Source organism: Pinus tabuliformis, chromosome 6 (assembly GCF_031772625.1).
Source record: "Pinus tabuliformis cultivar Carrire ecotype Pingquan chromosome 6, CPIR1, whole genome shotgun sequence".
Lineage (NCBI taxonomy): Eukaryota > Viridiplantae > Streptophyta > Pinopsida > Pinales > Pinaceae > Pinus > Pinus tabuliformis.
In genome coordinates, this window is record NC_142292.1 from 1,682,274,578 (window position 1) to 1,682,299,336 (window position 24,759).

The following is a 24,759-nucleotide window of genomic DNA, read 5'->3' on the forward strand; positions in this document are numbered from 1 at the left end:
ATGACATTCTGATTTACAGCAGATCAAGAAAGGAGCATGAGGAACACCTTAGATTGGTGTTGCAAACTTTGCGAGAACATCAATTATATGCAAAGTTTAGTAAGTGTGATTTCTTCAAGGAGGAGATACAATACTTAGGCCATGTAATCACAAAGGAAGGAATCGCAGTAGATCCTGAGAAGATCAGAACTATAATGGAGTGGCCCATACCAAAGGACGTGGCAGATATTAGGTCCTTTATGGGGTTAGCGGGTTATTATAGAAGATTTGTTGAAGGCTTTTCAAGGGTAGCATACCCTATCACCTCCTTACAAAAGAAGGGAAAAGTATTTAAGTGGACCTCAGAATGCCAGAGGAGCTTTGAACAGCTCAAGCACTTACTCACCACCGCACCTGTATTAAGTATAGCTGATCCTAATAAGGATTACGTGGTCTGCACGGACGCAAGTAAAGAAGGTGTGGGAGGAGTGCTGATGCAAGAAGGAAGAGTCATTGCTTATGAATCTAGGAAGCTGAAAGAACATGAGCAGAAATACTCTGCTTACGACTTGGAGCTGGCAGCTGTCATTCATGCCCTGAAAATGTGGCGGCACTACCTATTGGGCAGAAAATTTATGTTACTAACAGACCACCACAGCCTAACAAACTATTTCAGCCAACCCACTTTAAACACAAGGCAAGCTCGTTGGGCTGACTTCTTAAGTGGATTCGACTTTGAAATTAAGCATTTAAAAGGGAAGGAGAACCGAGTGGCTGATGCATTAAGTCAAAAAGTACAATGCTTGTGCAAGATTTCAGTTAGTAAATGGCAGAATACTCTATTGGAAAAGATAAAAACAACAGCTGAACGTGATGCTGTTTACCAGCAAATTAAACAGCAAATACAACAACTTTCTGGTAAGGAAACACAACAGGGGCATGAGCTGGATGATGCCGGAATGCTGTACTTTAACAAAAAGCTGTATGTACCCAATGAAGATAGTATTAAGAAGCTGATTCTGGATGAATTTCATATCAGCCATTATACCGGGCATCCGGGCTACCAGAAAATGGTTACCGCTCTTCGAAAAGAATATTACTGGCCAAAAATGAAGAAAGAGATAGCTGAGTATCTAGCACGATGTCTAGAATGTCAGCAGATTAAGGTGGAACATTTGCATCCAACAGGGCTGCTACAACCCTTACCCATTCCGGAATGGAAATGGGAGACTATCTCCATGGATTTTATAACTGGATTGCCTAGAACGAAGAAAAATAATGATTCCATTATGGTGGTAGTGGATAAGTTGAGTAAGGCAGCACACTTCATACCTGTGCAATCGACATATAAGGCTGTGCAAATCGCTCATATTTTCATGCAAAATGTGTTCAAATTGCATGGACTTCCGAAGGTAATTATCTCCGATCGTGATGTCAAGTTTACATCAACCTTTTGGAGGACATTGTTTGCTGAATTGGGAACACAGCTGAACTTTAGCACAGCTTATCATCCCCAAACAGATGGCCAAACAGAACGAGTGAATCAGGTTGTGGAGGACATGCTGAGAGCATGTGTTATGATGAAGCCAACCCAATGGGAAGATTATCTCCACCTGGTCGAATTCGCATATAACAATGGATATCACTCCTCAACACAGATGAGTCCTTTTGAGGTCATGTATGGGCGGAAGTGCCGCACACCCGCAAGCTGGGGTGGACCTGAGGACAGGTTACGAATTGGTCCTGATATGCTCAAGGAAATGGAAGACACGGTAAAGAGGGTGCGTACCAACTTAAAAGCCGCTCAGGACAGACAGAAAAGTTTTGTTGATCGAAAGAGAAGATTCAAAGAATTCCAAGTTGGGGATCATGTGTTTGTAAGAATCCAACCAAGAAGGAGTACCTTGCAGTGGAGCGGATGTGCCAAACTAACACCTCGCTATTTTGGACCTTTCCAGATCTTAGCAAGAGTGGGGCCGGTAGCTTATCAACTTGCCCTACCAAGCCATATTAGGATCCACAATGTGTTTCATGTATCCGTATTAAAGCAATATGTTTACGATCCTAAACATGTGATTCAATGGCAGAATGTTCGGGTAAGAATTAATCTGGTCACTATAGATAAGCTTTGTTCCTAAACTGGAAAATAATTAAATCTGTTGCTGATTGCAGGTCGAGCCGGAAGGCGAGGTTCTGGTCGAACCACTGACCATTCTCGACCGGAGAGAAGTGCAGCTGCGGAAACGGGTTATTTTCCAAGCTAAAGTGCAGTGGCAGCACTATGGGCCGGAAGAGGCCACTTGGGAGGATGAGGAACTCCTTAGAGAAGCTTACCCGAATTTGTTTAAGGGAGACAGACATCGGGACGATGTCCAATCTCAGGAGGGGGAGATGTGATAACCCCAGTTTATGTAAATATGAAAATCTACTGTGGTAAAAGACAGTAAAACAGTTGTTGTTATGTGTTAAAAGAACAAAACTGGATAAACTATTTTATTAAAGTAATTTAAATATTTTCTTGAATTGCTGGCAGCCTCTAGGAGGTGAATTTTAAAGAAAGTGATCAGTTATAATAACTGAGGGGAACTACCTTCCCAGGAATCAGGAAAAGTCCTGGCTGGGGAAAAACTCTGTGCTGTGTGGACAGGCAGAGGAGACCTTTTCCAAGAGAAGGAAAAAGGAAAAAGACAAGAAAGAAAAAGACTGGTTAAGTCTGGTTAGGACCAGATAACCAAGCACAGAGAGTGCAAAAATCTTGCTGAGGGCTTGAGGTCTGCAAGATGGCTCGGGGGGAGACTTCCATTTGAGGAATGGGTCTCATTGCTGGGTGGACGAGCAGAATTAAGTTCAGGTGACTTGCTTTGTTTGAGAACCATTCCTAGCTCTGGCGAACCAGGTACGGATTCAAACTGTGAAGTCTCTGACTAGAAATAAATGCATAGTGAATTTACAGTAGATGAACAGGAAAAACATGTCTTGCATTCTCCTAGACACTGTCGTAATGTTAATATAAATGTACAGATGTAGTCCTGGAGTTAAGGGACAGACTGTCAATTAGCAGACAGGGTCTGAGCTAGCATTACCGTAAACAGAGCTACACCTAGATATTCAACCAAGACTGAATATTGGTATAGGGAAAGGTTAATCGAAATCTGGTTATGGAATAACAGATTGACATACCTTTATTAGCAAAACCAGAACGCTGTTTAATAGCCATAAGGTTAACAATGATACAAAACAATATTGAGTATTTGAAAGAACATTTTTTAATACTGTGATGTGTCGACGGAAATGAGGGTTAGGACCCCTGAATTCGAATAGGGGAGCACTGACCGTAGTCAGGTGCGACTATTGACAGGTAAATATTAAATCCTACTGCTATCTGGGTAATATCTGAGGACAGAAACATAATAGACAAATATTCTAAATAAACAGAGCTATCGATAAACTATGTGACAAAGAACGATAATCATCTTGTATCTCATAACCCACATTTTAAGTCACAAGTGGACATGATAGCAAAAACCCAGTTCTTAGATCGATAACAGGAAAAGTAATATACTTTTATATTAAACAAAACCTGTGCATGTAGCTTCAAATGAGAGTTACAGTTATTTTTATAAAGTTCTGTGCATGTAACATCGAATACGGGTTACAGATATATAAACACAAACTGATGCCTGTAATCTCGAATAAGGGTTATATTTATATATACCATTCTGTGCACACAACCTTGAACGAGACATGCATTCTTTAAAATATAGGAAATGCTGAGCATATAGCTGCAAGAGAAACCTCAGACAATGCGGTATTTCCGTAATAGAAGGAAAATATAACACAGGTTACAGCCATTCAAAGCATGCCGAGCAGACTAATAAAACGATGGACTCATAGTGAGAACAGAGTATAAGATTGAAGCAAATATCGTAACCTGGGTTTAGATATTCGAATGCAAACAGGTAAATAAGCAAAATAGTAATATTAAGATAAACCCCATGTTCTGCATCGGAATTAAAGTAAATGTGAGACAAAATTATATTAGATGCAAGCGTAAATCGCCCAGAGGCTTAAACAGTCTCACAGTACCATGAATATGTGTAAATCGATTGAGTCTTAAACAGTTTTGTGATACCAAAAATCTAAATACATAGCATTGAACGGTAAAAACCTGAGAAGAAGATCAAATGTACATATGGGTTGAGGATAAACCTCGGAAGGTTTGCTGACAGATCTGAGCACTGAAGCCAGACCCGCAACCATTAAATACAAACAGAGATAACCCTCTAACTCGGGTATGCCGCTATGGTAGTTACAGTATAACAACGGAAAAGAACTAACTATAAACTTCTGAAAAGAACTCAGGTTTCGATGAACCATGACTTAAACAACGATTTACTGCTAAGACCAGACAGCAATAAGGATGCAACCGCGAAGATCCTCTACAGGAAATACCTCAGCGTTTGGGAAGAGGAAACCCGCGTTGGAGTGGCGGTCTGCATCCACCATAAACCATGACCATAGCTTAAGATCTGAACTTTGAAACTCTGTTATGCAGGCTAGTAGTAAAGTCATAACTCACCTGTGGTTGAGAAGGTTGAATCGCTGGGAGAAGCCACCCCTGTTCCATCCGAAGGGTTGCAGGGCGCGGCTGCAAACCATAGCAACAGAGAAATTAATCAGTGCGGAATTGTTACAAATAAACCAAACGATTAACCAACACTATGAAATTGGCAAACCAGAACCAGTACCTGAGATGACCGGATGACAAGCAGTTCTTAGCTTCTGATGCGTTTGCCGAGTGAAGGAATGCTGCGGGTGACATTAACCCTGAGGTGAAGCGCTGGACCGGAGCCGAGAGGATTAGCACGCAAATGAACCCCGAGACTGTAGGCGGGTGATTATATATCATCTCAAACCCTTGAAAGCATATTAACCCTCCGATCTCTGGATGAGATCCCAGCCGTTGAAGTAAGGCGGGAACCCAAAGCATCAGAACCGAGATTCCCGTTTCCAAAGTGTCACATGGCCATAAGAGCCAGATCATGCCACATGCCCCCGCAAGGACGAATGTCTTAAAGATATGGGTGAGTTGGCATCTGTATAAGCTGCGGCCGGACCATCAAAGGCCGCGCCAAGTTAATACACGTTACGGTTGTAGACTTATAGCTAGGTTTGTGTGATGTGAGAGTAGGGCTTACACACAACCCCGGTCGAAACACATAACAATGTTGTATGGTTCATGTAATTCCAAGGTTTCCGTTTAACAAACATATGATGTGATAATCGATTGTATAAAGTATGTGGTTGCTCGTTAAAAGCATGGGAATACATATAAACACATGGAAACCATAATGTATTGTTCGCTTATTATGTTAGGTGTACATTAATTTTTTTTTTTTTTGCTTATGTATAAGTGAACAGAGGTGTGACAGCCAACATTGGAGCCCATACTTTCAATGAAACAAAAAGAAACACAACCACTTGTTAAGAAGAAATTCAAGTAATAATAATAAAACAAAAATAATAAACATTAAAGTATAAAATGGTATTTCCAACGCACGGAATAAATATACATGCTCTATGTCCATTGTTAGATTAAATGGTTGTGGAGAAAATTAGTAGAGAACCCAAAATTGTATTTCTAATTAGGAGAGGGGTGGAGAAATAAAGCATAAAACAGTTTTTGCATAAAATGGTTTTTGGAAATGTTTGAGACCACTCAGAGCGGTGATGGCACTGCACAAACCAAAATAGCAACTCATCTGTGTCTACATTAGCCCCACACGATACAACAGTTTCACTAACATTCAAAATATAATGATTCACAAGTACACATGCGAATTGACAGTAGACTATGGTGGAGGGACGAAAGGCCTAAGTAGATTTTATAGTTTTTATGCCATAATAGGGCCAAAGAATACTGATAAGCTGGATACTCTCATTATTAAGAGGAATTAAATGTTTAGATATTTGTTTTCACATATTCTAATATGATCCCACTGCAACAGAGTGAGGTACAAATGATGGATAATTCCTAAAACAAAAAATACTTGTGCCATTTTGACTTCTTTTGAAGTTGAGAATTCTTCAGAGAAAGACGAATTTCAATATTTTTTCAATTTTAGGACTTGAGCTCAGACAGTCAGATTGTTGCCACTCCTCATTCCATATTTCCCTGCAGATTTGATTGAATGAGCCCTTCAAGCATAAATGTACCATTACAAGGCACCATGGCCCGCTGGCAGAGAAAGTAAGTTGTGAGTTGAACATCCCATGGCTGATCACTGTGGCAACACCTATCCCTTATGTAGCATGTGCATTAAACTGCAACCCTTGAAAGCACGTTGGCTCCTGAGGAGTGGGTTACTGACTAGTGATTGATCCACATACATGGTGGACCAATTTTTGTTGAAATTCATGATTAAATGGATTGAAATTGTAGAGCCTGATTGGCACTAATGGACTCAGTAACAAATATCTACTTCACATTGATTATGCACTGGTGGTTTCATATACAATTTCATGGAACAAACAAACAATTTGATTAAAACTGTAGATTGTGATGGTATAGCTGGATTCAACAATAAACATATATTGCACCCTAATTTCTGCAAGATCATGAAAATAAACAAATAATTTGGCTGTAATTGTATTTGTAGATTTTAATAGCATAGAAGGATTTAATTACAAGCAACTTACTGCACCTGAATTATGCCAGTTGTGAAATACAATTTTCTCAAAAAAGGAACAAGAATATTTTTAGAAATGAAGGCCAAGGTCGCTATTAAATGCACATTCTACATAACAGATAGGCAGAGCCAATGTCTTTAAATGATATTTTTTTGGAGTTTCCTAGTGAAAAAATTTGTGGCCAAATCTTGATTTTTGTTGTTTAAACTCTTTTTTTAATTGCATATATAGATTCAGCACCCTCAAAAATATCTGGGGCACTTTCTTTGTGAAGAGTTCACCTCGACACCTTGTGATTTCAATGAATCCCTAGTAGATTTTAGACAAATTTAATCAGAAAACTTTCCAAACAATCACATTTAAAAACTATTAGAATCTAAAAATATCTTGCAATCCTAAAACTAAGAGCAAGCTCAAACCATTAACCTTTTTGTTATCTAGCAGATTCCTGAATATATAAAAATGCCCACGGGTGCCCCTATAAACAACATTTTGCTTGCATGAAAACAAAGCATTGTTATCAAAGAGAGGGGAGACTGCATGAATAACAAACAAATGAAAGAGACTGTTAAAAATTGTTGCTTGTTGCATATTCTGTTTCTTTCTTGCTTGCAGTTATAGTATTTGTCCTTACCTTTAAGTATATTGTCTGTGAGATAAGAAGTGAAGAGAAGCAGAGGACACCATTAAATCAGCAGTAGCAGAGGAGGTTTTGACTGGGGCGACCTGGGAACACGTCCACATTACTCTAAACTCTTGATTTCTCCATTAGTCCTATGAATGTGTTGCAAGGTCACCCGAGTCGAGCCTGCTCTGTCTCATTTATTCATGTGAGCCCAATATGCATGGGAAACCCTTTCTGAAACTGAGAGTCAATGAATGTCTGTAATTTATAATATATTTAAATGAGATTGATAGAGAAGGAGAAAGGAACCAAAATCTAGTACTACAAGTAGTACACGTGAAGTGTAGAGATGGCCCTGAGATTTATGTTGAGTTAGGTTGAAATTACATGGTTTCACACACTTTTGGTGGAAGCAATGAAAGGGCTTAATCTCCTCCATATTTAGGTTGAAAGGACAATTCCATGATGGGAGGTCAGTTCAAAATTGTAATGTATGGAATGTACTCCAGTACTATTTTTACCAGAAAAAAATTGAATAGTACACACAATAATACTTTATTATAATAATAGAATGAATTGAAGTATAGTAAGGTTTGAAGGTGCCAAAGCCAGTGTGAATGTTGATGTGTCTATGAGACTTAGTTAATACAGTCACTATTGAGACTATGACATTAGCTAGGGACTTGCACACCAAAACCGGTTTCTGGCTTGATAAATCTTTTGTTCACGGATGATATGTTATAAATCATATACATTTCACAACTTGCTTGACCACAGTAAGATAAGCACCATACCTACCTAATGTATAAAAGAAGACTGATAAGTAGGAGGAGGGGCAGGCAGTCCACTGCCAAACTGATGGTTGCTGTAATTAGTAGAGAAATTGTAAGAACCGTGCTCTAATATGTCTGATTTTGAGTATGAGTCAGTAAAGAAAAATGCTCAAATGTAACTATGAGCTCCTTCAGCAACCATGATGTCATGGTTACTTGGGAGCTCCATAGGCAATTTGTGAATTTCCAACCATTACATTAACCCGCTTGCAACTTCTCTCGACAATTCTTTCCTCGCATCTCTATTAGATAATTAATAGACATTTTAACATGGGATAATGTCTAAAACACAGGGAGAACATCAAGGTCTACAATGGAATTTATTGTGAGTATTAAAATGTTTGGATATTTGTTTTCAGATATTCCAATATAATCCCACTGCAGTAGAGTGAGGTATAAATTTTGGAGAATTCCTAATCTTTCCTTATGACCTCAATCAAACAAATCAATTATTGAATTTAATTAATGTAGAAATTAATTTCAGACCATAGCAACAATCATACAATAGCTGGAAAAGTAAATAGGAAGCATAAAACAGTTTTTGCATAAAATGGGTTTTGGAAATGTTTGAGACCACTCAGAGCAATGATGGCACTGCACAAAGGAAGTTTAATGTTTAGCCAGGTGGATGGGATTAAAACAAAATTGAAAAGGCCAACTTGCAGTCTAAAAAGGGTCAAGCCCTAAAAGAGACTTGAACCTCAGATCAGACTATGGTGGAGGGACGAAAGGCCTAAGAAGGTTTGCTAGATTTTTGTGAAGACAAAGCCTTTATAAACCAATTGTATAAAATGTTTTTTGGAAATTTTTGAGACCCCTCAAAGCAATGATGGGACTGCACAAAGGAAGTTTGTGCAAGGAGGCTATTACATCAACATAGGAACTTGTGTGAAAAGTAATTATATTCCTCCTCCCTTACAGTGACTATTGAGAAAGTTCCAAGAAAGTTACTATCACTATTCAAAGGAATAAGAAACTTTACTCTGTTTTTTCTTGGGTTCAAAGAAAACTAAAGAGTAACCATGACTGTCAAAAAGCAATAAATTAGATGTCACAAGAATAAAGCTAAAGATAAGACATAAGAATAATAATATGGAATGAAACTTCAACAAAGGGATATGCCATTTTCGAAACATACCCTATAACATGACATAGGTCACAATAAAAAGCTAAAGATGGTCCATGAACCAAAATAGCAACTCATCTGTGTCTATGTTAGCCCCACACAATACAACAGTTTGGCTAAAATTCAAAATATAATGATTCACAAGTACACATGCGAATTGACAATAGACTATGGTGGAGGGATGAAAGGCCTAAGTAGATTTTATATTTTTTATGCCATAACAGGGCCAAAGAAGACTGATAAGCTGGATACTCTCACTATTCAAAGGAATTAAAATGTTTAGATATTTGTTTTCACATATTCTAATATGATCCCACTGCAACAGAGTGAGGTACAAATGTTGGAGAATTTCTAAAACAAAAAATACTTGTGCCATTTTGACTTCTTTTGAAGTTGAAAATTCATCAGAGAAAGATGAATTTCGAGATTTTTTCAATTTTAGGACTCGAGCTTAGACAATCAGATTCCTACCACTCTTCCTTCCATATTTCCCTACAGATTTGATTGAATGAGCCCTTCAAGCATCAATGTACCATTACAAGGCACCATGTCCCGCTGGTAGAGAAGGTAAGTTGTGAGCTAAACATCCCATGGATGATCACCGTGGCAACACCTATCTCCTATGTAGCATGTGCATTAAACTACAACCCTTGAAAGCACGTTGGCTCCTGAGGAGTAGGGTTACCGACTAATGATTGATCCACATACATGGTGGACCAATTTTTGTTGAAATTCATGATTAAATGGATTGAAATTGTAGAGCCTGATTGGAACTAATGTACTCAGTAACAAATATCTACTTCACCCTGATTATGCACTGTGGGTTTCATATACAATTTCATGGAACAAACAAACAATTTGATTAAAACTGCAGATTGTGATGGTATAGCTAGATTAAAAAATAAACATATACTGCACCCTGATTTCTTCAAGATCATGAAAATAAACAAATAATTTGGCCATAATTGTATTTGTAGATTTTGATAGCATAGAAGGATTAAGTAACAAACAACTTACTACACCTGAATTATCCCAGTTGCGACATACAATTTTCTCAATCAAAGAAACAACAATATTTTTAGAAATTAGGGCCAAGGTCACTATTAAATGCACATTCTACATAATAGATAGGTAGAGCCAATGTCTTTAAATGGGATTTTTTGGTGTTTCCTAGCAAAAGAATTTGTGGCCAAATCTTGATTTGTGTTGTTTAAACTGGTTTTTTAATTGCATTTATAGATTCAACACCCTCAATCTATGGGGCACTTTCTTTGTGAAGTGTTCACCTCGATAGCTTGTGATTTCAATGAATCCCTAACAGATTTTAGACAAACTTAATAAGAAAACTTTCCAAAAAATCACATTTAAAAACTATTAGAATCCAAAAATACCTTGCAATCCTAAAAATAAGAGCAAGTTCAAACGATTAACCTTGTTGTTATCTGCCAGATTCCTAAATATATAAAAATGCCCGTGGTTGCCCCTATAAACAACATTTTCTCACCTGAAAACAAAGCACTGCTATCAAAGAGAGGGGAGACTGCAGGAATCACAAACAAATGGAAGAGACTGTTAAAAATTGTTGCTTGTCGCAGATTTTGTTTCTTTCTTGCTTGCAGTTATAGTATCTGTCCTTACCTTTGAGTATATTTTCTGTGAGATAAGAAGTGAAGAGAAGCAGAGGACACCATTAAAGCAATAGTAGTAGAGGATGTGGTGTTATCACCAGTTGAAAGGCTTAGCTTCTCGAACACTCTTCAAACTAAGACACATTATAAAACTTCGGGAGAATGTACTGTATTATTGTAACAATAATATTTATTTTATTTAAAAAACCAAATTGCTATGTTTATCCCTAATTAAAGAATGGATTGAGATATGGTAATGTATGCAAATGTCGAGCTAGCAATGAATTGTCAATTGTCTTTCATTCCATGTCCCTGATCATCTTTGTGATAATTCAAATTCTCCAAAACAGACACAGATGTAATGAAAACAAAAAAGTGATATTGTAATTTTCTTTTATCAAAAATTGTTTATTGTAACAGTAATATTTATTTTACTTGAAAAACCAAATTGCTATGTTCAACCCTGATTAAAGATAATGTATGCAAATGTCAAGCAAGCAATGAATTAAAATTTGATGCAGAACTCTATGCTTTGATTAAACTTCTCATTTCAAATTCTCCAAAATAGACACAGATGTAATGAAAACAAAAAAGTGATATTGTAATTTTCTTTTATCAAAAACTGTTTATTGTAACAGTAATATTTATTTTACTTGAAAAACCAAATTGCTATGTTCAGCCCTGATTAAAGATAATGTATGCAATACCTTACAAATTGTAACTGAAGAATACCTGTATGTTTCAATCTAATGGCAGAGGTTGTTTTAATCATCTAACATTAAAATAAATGTCTCACAACAACACAAGTGGCATGGTAGGGACTCTGGTTCTTCAAGTAGAAGGCCCTCAAGGGATTTACCTGATTTTGATAAAACTTGGGTGTTGGGACATTTGAGAAGTCAAGTGGAGGAGATTTATCTTATTCTGATAACACTTGGGACATTTGAGAAAAAAATAATGTAGTAGGAATAGCCTGTCTGATAGTGTACTCTCTAAATCTGATAGAATACCACACATACAAACTCTATTTAGTCAAGTGGAACTATGGAAGGGATTTATCTGATTCTCATAAAACTTGGGACATTTGAGAAAAAAAATAATGTAGTAGGAATAGATGGAAGGGATTTATCTGATTCTCATAACACTTGGGACATTTGAGAAAAAAATAATGAATTATAGTAGGAATAGCCTGACTGACATTGTGACTCTAAAGTGGAGACTCTAGATCACATCCAACATAGAATTAAACAACGCCCTATGTGTATCCACTTTGGCTACTGTGAAGAAGGCAGATTCAACCTTTAAAAGAGGTCTGCAAAGGGTAAATTAAGTGAGTGAAATACATGGAAAATGCCTAGACTGAAGCAATGTGTGAACTTTTAGATTCAATAGCTCTACCCTTTCATGCATCAGACTCACAAATTTATTGAAAGCTATACATAGTGTTTGAATAGCGTGTTTGTCATATGCAATGGCCACTATTCGACATATGTTTGATGGCCTATATTCTTACTTATATATTTAATTTTTGTAAGCCAACTATGCATATTAGCTCAATAGATTTGAGTATTTTCCCTCTATTGACGACAGCTTTGAATACTCTCCAAAAGTTTTCTAATAGTTTTAGAGAAGATTACTGAAAGTGATTCCCTATAATGTGCAAAACTACACAAGCATAGTGAGTACAACCGAATATAGCCTAATAAAAAGAAATTTGTGGATTGTTAAGAAAATAGTTAAAATATCATGAATTATGCACAAGATTCCCAAAAGAAGCACACTGCTTCCAAGAGATGAGTCTCACACTGTCTGCCCTAAATGTGGGCAATTTATGTGGCTACCTGCACTAAGTCACCTAAATATAAGGTACAATGCCTCTGAGCTAAAACACAATGAATATAAAAGATATAATTGTCCAATAATGATCTATATTACAATAAAACTCTGTGGTTATGAAAATAAATTGACAAACCTTAATCCAGACCAACACCTACTATTATGAACCACTTATAAAATATTATTACAAAGCCATAAGGAGTCCAGTCTAGGTGAAGGAGATGCTCAACTTTCATGTCTAATATTGACTTGAGTTGAGTTTGGCCGAATATAACATTAAAAAAATTATAACAGAATTTAAAATCCCTCATAAATAAATTAAAAGCAACATACATATTTTATGCATACACACAGTAGCCTATATCCATATTAGTGCTGAGTTTGTCAAGTGTTCCACTGTTCAGAAGGATCAAATCCCTTCAGGTACAAAACTTTTCATTAAATTTAAAAAGGTTACACCTCTAAATATTTCATCCATCTTGACACTTGATAAATCCATGTTTAAAATGGATCTAACCTAGTACAACTTATATGACTAAATTAACCCTACGAACCCATAAAACCTATTGAGGTGATCATATTTTATAATATTCGTTCCCTATGGTGTGTCAGGAGTATAGCATCCCTTAACTTCATTGCCATCTCTCCTTGATAGTGTAGTATCTCTACAGTTTGAAACTTGTTGAGACACACAGCTGAAGCAAACCAAGTCAAAATCAACCACGTGGAATCAAGAAAATATGCAACAAAATAACAATGGCAAAAAGATGTGGCAAGTCATAGAAGATACAATTTTCCTTCAGTGATATTAATATTTCATGCTCTATGCCAAAAACTCCCTCAAAATTTCCTATAGTTTCCAAACTGTGGCTACTCTTGACAATAGTCCTGACCTTTCATATAAGGCACAGGTTGGACTGCTCGTAGGCAAGTTCACAAATTGAGCAATCCATTTCATTGATATAATAAAATACTGTTTCAGGCTAGACAAAATTTTAAACTTAATATCTTGAGACCTCACCTCAAGTTGACCTTTTCTTGCAGCAGAATGCAATGCAGTTGAGCCTTGACTATCCCTGTAGCAGGAAACATCATGACAATTTTTGAAAAGCTCTCTCAAAATATCCACACTCCCCCACCTAGCAACAGCATGAACAACCTTGCTCATCATTTCAAATGAAGGGGAAGACTCATATACGGCTGCATCGTCCTCCTGATCGCATCCAAGACACATGATATCATGGGCAAACCCAAGGATTTCCCTAAATATTTTAGCATTTTTACTTCTGGAAGCCGCATACAACATGTCAGAAACTCCATACTCTCCTTCTCCAAACACCAACAATGGCTTCCTCTTCACAGAAACCTTGCCAACTCAACATCCCCTTCAGTAGCAGCAGTGTAGAGAAACCACCCACCATACCCTGCATCAATGAGGTTGTTCCCATCACTTGTTTCACACTCGCTGATAAGTTCCCTGGCCACAAGGCATCGGCCTTTCGCTGCATCAATGGAGGTGGCCTTATCCTCCCATGTAGCTTCAAGCCTTCTGATTCTTGTTAGTGATGTGAGCATGATAAGAATATTTCCATCTAAACTAAGCAAGTGTCTTACAACATCAAAGTATCCATTAGTTGTTGCCCAATCTAAAGGTGTTGCAAACCACCAATGTTGTGCAGTGGTCTCCCATCTCATAGGACACTGAGCAGCCACAGCTTTTGATTCCAATGTCAAGCACCATTCATACAATTTTCACCTAAAGATCCACAATAATTGCTTTATTGAGATGGAAGTTGTTGTAATTGGGAAATGATGGAACTAAATCTCATCTCATTGACATTGCTTATCATGGAAATTATGGAGTATACTATTCTATCTAGTTCTGCAATTTGTTTCTCAAAAACCCGATATAGCATGCAGATACAGACAGACCCAACATCGTATAGAGGTTGGGTTAAACCTATTATCCTACTTTTTAACACGTATATGTTGGGTCAAAGGTGGTGGGTGCTGTTACATTACTCTTCATAAACTATGAGCCAAAAGGTTTAAAGCAATGAAGAAGTGGCAGATGCAAGACCAGTCGTGTCAAAAGTGGTTGATGAAAAGAGATGGGATTGTCAACCAGAAGAATTGTAGTTGATTTGAAAGAGCTAATCATAGAAATTGAGCTGAGTTTGGCCAAATATAATATGAAAAAAATTATAACAGAATTTAAAATCCCTCATCAATAAATTAAAAGCAATATGCATGTTTGTGTGCATACACACATTAGCTTATATCCATCTTAGTGTCGAGTTTGTCAAGTGTTCCACTCTTTAGAAGGATCAAATCCCTTTACGTACAAAACTTTTCATTAAATTTAAAAAAGTTACACCTCTAAAGATTTCATCCATCTTGACACTTGATAAATCCATGTTTAAAATGGATCTAACTTGGTACAGCTTATATGACAAAATTAACCCTACGAGCCCGTAGAACCTAATGAGGTGATCATATTTTATACTATTCATTCCTTATGGTGTGTTAGGAGTATAGAATTCCCTTAAATTCATTGCCGTCTCTCCTTCATAGTGTAGTATCTCTACAGTTTGAAACCTGTTGAGACACACAGCTGAAGAAAACCAAGTCAAAATCAACCACGTGGAATCAAGAAAATATGCAACAAAATAACAATGGCAAAAAGATGTGGCAAGTCATAGAAGATAAATCTGTCCTTCAGTCATATTAATATTTCATGCTCTATGCCCAAAACTCGCTTAAAATTTCCTATAGTTTCCAAACTGTGGCTACTCTTGACAATAGTCCTGACCTTTCATATAAGGCACAGGTTGGACTTCTCGTAGGCAAGTTCACAGATTGAGCAATCCATTTCATTGATATAATAAAATACTGTTTCAGGCTAGACAAAATGTTAAACTTAATGTCTTGAGACCTCACCTCAAGTTTACCTTTGCTTGCGGCATAATGCAATGCAGTTGGGCCTTCACTATCCCTGTACCAGGCAACATCGTGACAATTTTTGAAAAGCTCTCTCAAAATCTCCACACTCCCTCCCCTAGCAGTAGCAAGAACAACCTTGCTCATCATTTCAAATGAAGGGGAAGACTCATATATTGCTGCATTCTCCTCCTAATCGCATCTAAGACACTTGATATCATTGGAAAGCCCAAGGATTTCCCTGAATATTTCAGCACTTTTACTTCTAGCAGCCGCATACAACATGTCAGAAACTCCATACTCTCCTTCTCCCAACACCAAAAATGGCTTCCTCTTCAACAGACAGCTTGCCAACTCAACATCCCCTGCAGTAGCAGCAGTGTAGAGTAACCACCCACCATACCCTGCATCAATGAGGCTGTTCCCATCACTTGTTTCACACTCACTGATAAGTTCCCTGGACACAAGGCCTCGGCCTTTCGCTGCATCAATGGAGGTGGCCTTATCCTACCACGCAGCTTCAAGCCTTCTGATTCTTCTTAGTGATGTGAGCATGATAAGAAGATTTCCATCTAAACTAAGAAATTCTCTCACAACATCAAAGTACCCATTGGCTATTGCCCAATCCAAAGGTGTTGCAAACCACTAGTGTTGTGCAGTGGTCTCCCATCTCATAGGACACTGAGCTGCCACCGATTTTCGTTCCAATGTCAAGCACCATTCATACAATTTTCACCCAAAGATCCATAATAATTGCTTTATTGAGATGGAATTTGCTGTAATTGGGCAATGATGGAACTAAATCTCATCTCATTGACATTTCTTATCATGGCAATTATGGAGTATACTATTCTATCTAGTTCTGCAATTTTTTTCTCAAAAAGCTGATATAGCATGCAGATACAGATAGACCCAACATCGTATAGAGGTTGGGTTAAAACTATTATCCTACTTTTTACATGTATATATTGGGTCAGAGGTGGTGGGTGCTGTTACTTTAGCCTTCATAAACTATGACCCAAAAAGTTTAAAGCAATGAAGAAGTGGCAAATGCAAGACCAGTCGTGTCAAAATTTGTTGATGGAAAGAGATGGGATTGTCAACCAGAGGAATTGTAGCTGATTTGAAAGAGCTAATCACAGAAATTTAGCAGTGGATGGGTTGGTATTGGGAAAATGATCACTAGTGGGTGGTGGGGGCAGACAAACCACCCATCTAGGCAAAGTCTACTCATATATCTTCACAACCAGAGGAAGGATTGATGGTGTGGCGTTAAGTAATGTCAAGATTCAATCTGGTTTCAAGAAGTTATTTATTTGGTGTACTAATTTTCTCCCAGCAATCCCAAGTTATCTACGGACTTGGAAAATCTGCTCAAAGGATCATTTCAAATAATTCATTAGGAGATTTTATTTTATTTTTTCCAAAAATGAATTAAAAGTTTAAAACTTAGCAAAAAAATCTGAATGTGATGGATATGGAAAATAAAACTCAGAATCAATTCATTACAAATTGCATGTAGATCCCGTGAATAACTGAAAAGATAGCAGAGAGGATATCACGTGGTGGGCATTAAAATGGGAAAACACCTTTTCAGAAAAAGAATATGGTCTCATCACATAGCTAAATAGTGCGAAAATATAGGATCCATTCTCTCCCCCTTTACAATATGTCTGTGGGCGCACAATGGAGATATCCAGTTCAAATGTGAACAGTATGTGAATCCATTGAAAATCGTTCTGATAGATAATATAAATAAAGAATTCTGGCTCCACACCATTCTGTTGAATTTCTAAGAAGTCAATATACCATAACAAAATACAAAGTCTGGAGATTATTACCATACATAAATGTCATATTAATTCTCTTTTGCAGGCCAGCCATGCTTTTGAGTTTTGAAAACCTAAAATTTATTCTTTGTATTTATAAAGTTTATAAAATTGGTGATCACTGATGTACCATGAGATTTATTCCAAATTCCCAAATTTATCCATGGTTGCTTGTTTCACTTAAGAGGCTGGTGTGACTTTGGTACACCACAATCTTTTCATGCAATATTCATCTTTCAACAGTAAGAAAAATACAGAGATGATAGCCTTTATCTACAAAACCCTTCAAATGCATTCTAGTGCCTGTGCTAGTATAGAAATTGCAACAACAATCTACCATAAATTGGGGCGGTAAAGTAAAAAAAGAGAATAAATACAAAATTGTCTTTAGCCCTAACTTGAGATCTTTTTTGCCACAGTTTTTTCAATTTGGTTCATACCACTTCTAAAACCCTTATATTCTTCATCAGAATCTAGGGAGGCAGGAAAGATAAGGGACAGTTGTTCCAGCATAGCCATATCAGGTTTGGTGACTCTACCCTCTTCAGTATTCTTTCTAAATGAGATCTTCAGTTGCAACAAGTTGTAACTTCCTGAAACAATATGGTTTAGGGTCGATCAACTTCCTCAGACAGTTTCCCAAAACCTCATCACACCAATTTTTGAACCATGTGACTTCTTCGTCTGATTCTGGTTCCTGAACGTGATAGAAATAACTGAGGACACAAACCATCCTAACTCCCCACACCTCGGTTATTACCTACAGATTCTTTATGAACAAACTATGCAGAAAATGTTCATACCACAGAGACATTCGATATCCGAATATCTCCCCTTGAGCTCCGCAACCTTGCTGGTTGATGTGCTCTGGCTGGTAACAACCCTGGGCTATTTCTATGTCTCTGGCTCCATCCATGGATTGCTGGAGGATAAAATTTGCGCTGCTTAGGTGGTTAGGGAGTTGAAACTACCTCAACATAATCCAACGACTCAGCATGGCTCAATCGTCTAACATATCATTTAATGGTGCAAAGTAATGACACGTAGGCAGAGAGAAAAGTTGATTTCAGAGGGAACGCCTTACGATGTAATTATAATTAATTTAAAAATTTATATATAATAATATTAAAAGGTATTGAGCATTTAGATGATTTTTTTGACTTATTAAGTTAGTTTAACTATAGTGATCTTGGAATGCTTCTTTCTCTGTTCTTTGATCACAGAAACAAGATTTTGAAGAATGGTAATTAGACTCTCTTTTCTTGAGGTCTGATAGAGCACTTTGGTCTTAGTGGACGTTAATCACCACCACCATCATCATTAAGGTAATTTTTAGTGAAAAAATTACCCGTTAGGTGGAGGAATTGCTTGGACGACTACTTTCCGGGCAAAAAAATTTAAAAAATGTTGTAGAGGCAGTGTTTAAATCATGTTTTTAATAGTGGAATCTTGTAGAGGCAATGTGTAAATCATGCTTTTGATTTGGAAATGGATTCAACACCATCAAAAGCTTTGAGTCACCTAAAATCTTGAATTTTGACACTTTTAAGTTGGATTTACAAAAAATCTCTACTGGATTTTTTGAAAATATGACTGGAATTTCCATAACTTTCAGGGCAAAAAAACAGTCTCGTTAGACTACGACTTAGAAATATAGTGAGAAAAAATCAAACCATCCTAACCGTTAATGTGACCAAAGCTTAGATGTCTCTAGATCCCCACTATTCAAGTCGTACGTTAAACATGCTAGACATCTCAGAACTCACATTACCTTAAAAAATAAAAAAAAACTTGAAAGATATTAAAAAATAATTATTATATATATATATATATATATAAGCCCCAAGAGTTAGCTCAATCGGTCAAATCAAGTGCCTCGCCAATGGGAGGTCACAGGGTCGAATCCCGAAAGCTCTTGGGTTAGGTCAGTAAATAGGCCGAGGGGTGTTGATGCCCTTCGGGTGGCGTCCACTCAGTGTTTAAAACCCTGGACGTAGCGGCTACCCACTGACCCGGGTTTCCGTGAACCAGTAAGTAAATATATATATATATATATATATATATATATATATATATATAAGACAGTTGAGCTCAAATGCTACAAAATATATAATTTTTATTTGTAATTATTTGAAAAAACATATTATGTAAATTTTGTAAATTTTTAATTAAAATTTAAATTCATGTGTCTATAAAAAAACTCAAAAAAATCATACCTAAAGACCACTCCATACAAAACTATATTACTTACTAATTTCATTACAAAATAATAATATTAATTATTTATATATATATATATATATATATATATATATATATATTGTAATGCTGGGTAGGACCATCCATTTTCTATTATATGTATAAGCAAAATTTACACCACACAGTTTTACTAGGTGGCCTCAACTCGCCTCGAGCAGAAACCTAGTCTATTGGCCACTCGTAAGTATTATACGTCATCCAAAAACAAAATTGCTTCAGTTTTTCTAGCAAGGCTAGGTAAGTTTCAATCTCATGACCAGATACTGTATAACTATGTCAACTGACATAAAAAACTTGAAATTTAAATGCTATCCACATAAAAAAACTAAGCATAGGAAGACTAATCTTTCTTGACATTCTTCTATTGAGAGTCTAAGGCTATTGGGGCAGGATCTTCAACAGTTGCTTCTGGCATTCTATATAGCTCCACAATGCAAGGGATGTTTCGGTCAATATGGTCCATCCTGATGTCCAATTTTAGCAACTGAAATAGGATTTTCTCCATGTATTTTTTGTAATTGGGAAGGCCATGCATTGTAACTGCCATCCCCACATAAATTTTCTCCATTGCTTTGCCAAATAGACTTTTCATTAGGAAATACAGGTACAAGGTGTGCTTGAATAGCGTAATTCTCCCTCATGTAGTCCCCAGGTCAGGCATCATTGTTCTCCAGACTTCTATCTCATCATCCGATTCCATTTCATGTTTTACCCGATCTTCCCAGTCATTAATCAGCTTACGGATACCCTCATTTATTTCCCCCTTGTATGTTGTAGATACCTCAACTATGAATTGCTTAGCAGGCTTGAAGCCCCTACGGCCTTTCGTCTTGCTTGGTCATTTAGTTGCCTAGGGGTCCAGCCCCTTGTTGCCACAACCACGTCCATGTTTTGTTGGAGCCATGCCATGTTTCTTTGTGCCCTGTAGACATTCAAACATCATTAGCTTCATCGTTTCATTCACCTCAACCCGATGTGACTGTTCATGCTTTGATTCTCTGCCATCCCTGTCTTGTGATGGGTTAAGGTATCCCTATGCCCACAAGTGGCTAGTGAAAGTGGGTTTCAAGCAAGGATCCCTGAACTTTTCACCATGCCTCTCCCACTTGCTAAGGTGCAATGGTTTTTCATCCCCTTGCGGTTATAGCCAGGCCTTCAGATCCATCTTGATCCAAGCAATGCAAGTGCTATCATATTCACATGCCCCTTCATCTACCAGTAATTTCCTGCCTAGGTTCTGCTCGCCTCTCTACCACTCATGCCACCCTAGGTCCCTAACCGCAATCATGCTACTCTACATATCCATATGTCATGGTTGGCTCAGCAAATTTTCCGCACTATTAGTGTCCCATCCCCATGCCTGCAACTCTCCCTTGCCTTGCTTGGCTACACTCAGTCCCCCTTGAGTGACTTGCCCTTAGGCCCCATACCCTCGGACTGGTCATTCAGGAAGGGTCCTGTATCTAAGCTTCGCTCAGTATCAATCATGCCATTTCCAAAACTTTTGTTTGAAAGCAATATAAATACAACACAGAGCCGAGCCATAAACCCCCCTTACCTCCATTGGTTTCACCCTAGCTAAGCTAAGCCCCATTGTGGCAGCCTCTTGCCTCTCCTTCCCCCCAGCAGAACTCCCACCAGGTCATGGAATTACCACTTGAACTCGACCAAAACATATGAATTAAACGAGGGCGACTACATACCAGAGAGCTATTGCTAGCCCATAGACGTGGTTTCTTCACCTCCTTTCCGCTTTGCACTGCCTTATGTTTCCATTTCACAATTCAACTTCCCATCACGTTGAATACCCTTTCCAACTCCACTGACGAGAGGTGTGCGCTGAATTCTCGTGCTTGAAATGCAAAGGCCTTGGGCACGATAAGGACCACTACTCGATTTATCAGAACTATCTTTTTAGGGTAGGCCATGTTCTCATGAAACTAGAGAATATCATTGGGCCGAGCACGAGAGTTGCACCATGGTGCACTATTTTTCAGGTTACAGGATAGCATGTGCCTGATAACTTCCATTTACTACCAAATTTTGTACAGACCCCCCAAAAGTTGTTTTGCAATTTTTGTAAATCCGTAGGTCATGACGAACGCCATTGTGGGAGTTGTGAGCTTATGATGGATAGAATCCATACCTACCAAATGCAGGAAAAAAATCGGCCTCAAGATCAGGGTGTAGGAGTATCACGTGGAGGATTTCAAGGCCGAGGATGAGGAAGAGGGGGTGGAGCTGGCAGAGGACGAGGGAAAATACTTTTCTACAATGGTGGTAAAGTAGGATACTTCGTGCGAGATTTCCCAAACCCCACACATCCGTCATGTCAGTATTGTAGATAGTTCAACCATGTGATAGAGGAATGTATGATCCTTATAGAAAAGATGCAAGAAAAAAAGACCCAATCCCAACAACCTTCACATAACATCCAAATGATGAGAGCATACCCTGCGAAGAAGATCATAGCATAAATATAGTAACAAGAAGTGGTATGGCCACTAGTGCAGATAAGGGCAAGAAACCTGAGACTGATGGGTGGATGTGCAAGGCTGCCAAGAAAGAGAAAGAGCTTCAAGGAAGTAAAGGTGAAGTTCGTTGAGGCCTCCACCTCAGGAAATCAGGAGAAAATGCTGGAAACTAGTACAACACAAGAGGTAGATCCTTTGATATTAGCTACTTTTCTAAAGACATGTATGAAGTTTTTGCATGATAAGAAAGAAATAGAAGGGCTGAAAGAGCTAATTAACAAGTGTGTGAAAAAATCAAAGGTCCCTGCTGAACAACACACCATGAGAAAAGTTGGTAAGCATAGGATGTGAACGGGGTGCGAGATGAGGATGACCGCATAAATAGGAGAATATGAAATGGACCAGGTAATCTTGGATCTGGGATCTGATGCAAATGTTCTGCCTAAGAAGACATGGGAGAAAATGGGGAGGCCTGCGCTATAGTGGTCTCCTATCCAGCTGCGCATGGCTAATCAACAGAAGATTATTTCGATGGGGCACTTATATGGTGTAATGGTAGACATTGAGGGTGCAAGCGCACCGGCTGACTTTGAGGTCATTGAAATAGTGGATGATAGTAAATCGTACCCTGCGCTAATGGGGATTAATTTGCCTTTTGATATGGACATTGTAATCAACATGAAGAAGAATAAAATGATGTTTGAAAGGAGGGCACTCAGGGTTGTAGTGCCACTAGACCCTGCTGAAGGAGCACGTTATACTGAACCAGTTCGCGACTTTGTGGAAGATGATGATGATTTGGAGTAGATATAAAAGATCATAGCGTGAAATTAAGATTGGATCAATCCTATAGTTGATGGACGAATTACATGGGACATGGATAGCTCATGCACCTCAAACTCAAATTAAGAGCTTGAACACTGGAAGAATCAATTGCATGAAGTATCTACACTGCGCTGCAATATGATGACCAAATCACTGCGATGTGTCTCGAATGAGGTAAGAAAGGTTCCACATTATGATGGTTTGACTGATATGGATCTATTTTTTATATGAATTTGAAAGGGAAGTACCTGAAGAACATCACTTCCAAGCACTAGAGTTGGCACTGCGCGCTACACTTTCCCATTGGTGGGGTATGCACAAGGAGAACTTTGTTGGTTGGAAGGAATATAGAAGAATGATGAAATTAAGGTTTGGGTATGATACTATCCGGATGACAAAAAAGTACAGTGGGAAGGATGATTGGAGCGATCATTTGGCATGATGGACTAAGGCTTGGGGAATGGAACCACAACCAGAATGGGTGCACATTTTCTGTCATACCTTAGATATAATTCCAATGAACTAGTCATTAAGGGATTTTTGAGGTATAAAATGGGCCTCTTAAGGAAATTGTAAAATAATAGTGGAAATAATAAAATAAGATTAGATTACATCATCAAATCTTAGAGGGAAAGAAGAAAAATCTATTTTTTCCATTCATATTTTCAACTTATCTCCTTATGGATTTACTGAACTTTTGAGTGGAAACACTCATTGGATGAAAAATTTGATTCCTCATCCAAGGAGCACTCATGTTACATACTTTCAGTGGACCCTACTACACGAAAAATGAGAAATACATGAAAACTGTGATTGCAATCATGTTTTTTCATGTATTTCTCATTTTTCATGTAGTAGGGCCCATCAAAAGTATGCAACATGGGTACTCCTTCGATGAGGAATTAAATTTTGCATCCAACAAGTAATCCTGCTTGAAATTCGAGTAAAACGTTAGGGAGATAAGTGGAAAATACGAGTTGAAAAAATAGTTATATTATTTTATTATTTTTTAATCATTTTACTTTTTTATTCCAAAAATGGTGAATCATCCCCATGTGGTTGACATCATCATTTTCAATCCTATTGGTTCTTATAAAGTTTATTTTGGTTGTACATTTTTCTTAGGAGGCCCATTTTAGACCTCAAAAGTCCCTAATGATTTGGAAATGGAGCTTTTCCATGGGACAATGAAACAAGACATCTTAAAAGAGAGTTTTTTATTAACTTTTAGCTTTGAGGATGAGTTTGAATGCATTGATGAAGCACTCTAGGAGATCAAAGAAGCTATATTTAGAATGCCTAAGGAACCAGTAGAATGGACTCTACCAAATTGGAGTACAAAGTTGTGTCATGCACTAGAATGTTACAATGTGACTGTTGAAGAGGAAGAAGACGATCCGCAGAATATTAACATTCCAGAAGTAGAAGGACAACGTGAAGTTGGAGGACAGAAAGTAGAAAACTCAGATATATCGGAGCCTTTGAAAACTAAACAAGTAAATATTGGACTTGAAGCAGAGCATACGTTCACAAAGATAGGAAACTATTGGGAGGAAGATACAGCCGATAAGGTGGCCGAACTGGTGCGCAAATGCTAGGATCTATTTGCAACAAAGCTTGTGGATCTGAAGGGGATCATTGGAGATTTGGGCGTTATGAAAATTACATTAAAACTGGAAGTGCAACCCGTCAAGAAGAGACCTTATTGCCTCAAT

General features: G+C 37.8%; 1 long non-coding RNA gene across 1 annotated transcript; it reads right to left on the reverse strand.

Annotated features, from left to right (window-relative positions):
• Positions 1 to 4,380: 4,380 nt before the first annotated feature.
• On the reverse strand, positions 4,381 to 4,911 carry LOC149265420 (uncharacterized). The gene is made up of 3 exons (XR_016251261.1): positions 4,728 to 4,911; positions 4,559 to 4,627; positions 4,381 to 4,472 (listed from the first exon to the last, which is right to left on the reverse strand). It is a non-coding gene; the product is annotated as an uncharacterized LOC149265420 (long non-coding RNA).
• Positions 4,912 to 24,759: the final 19,848 nt, after the last annotated feature.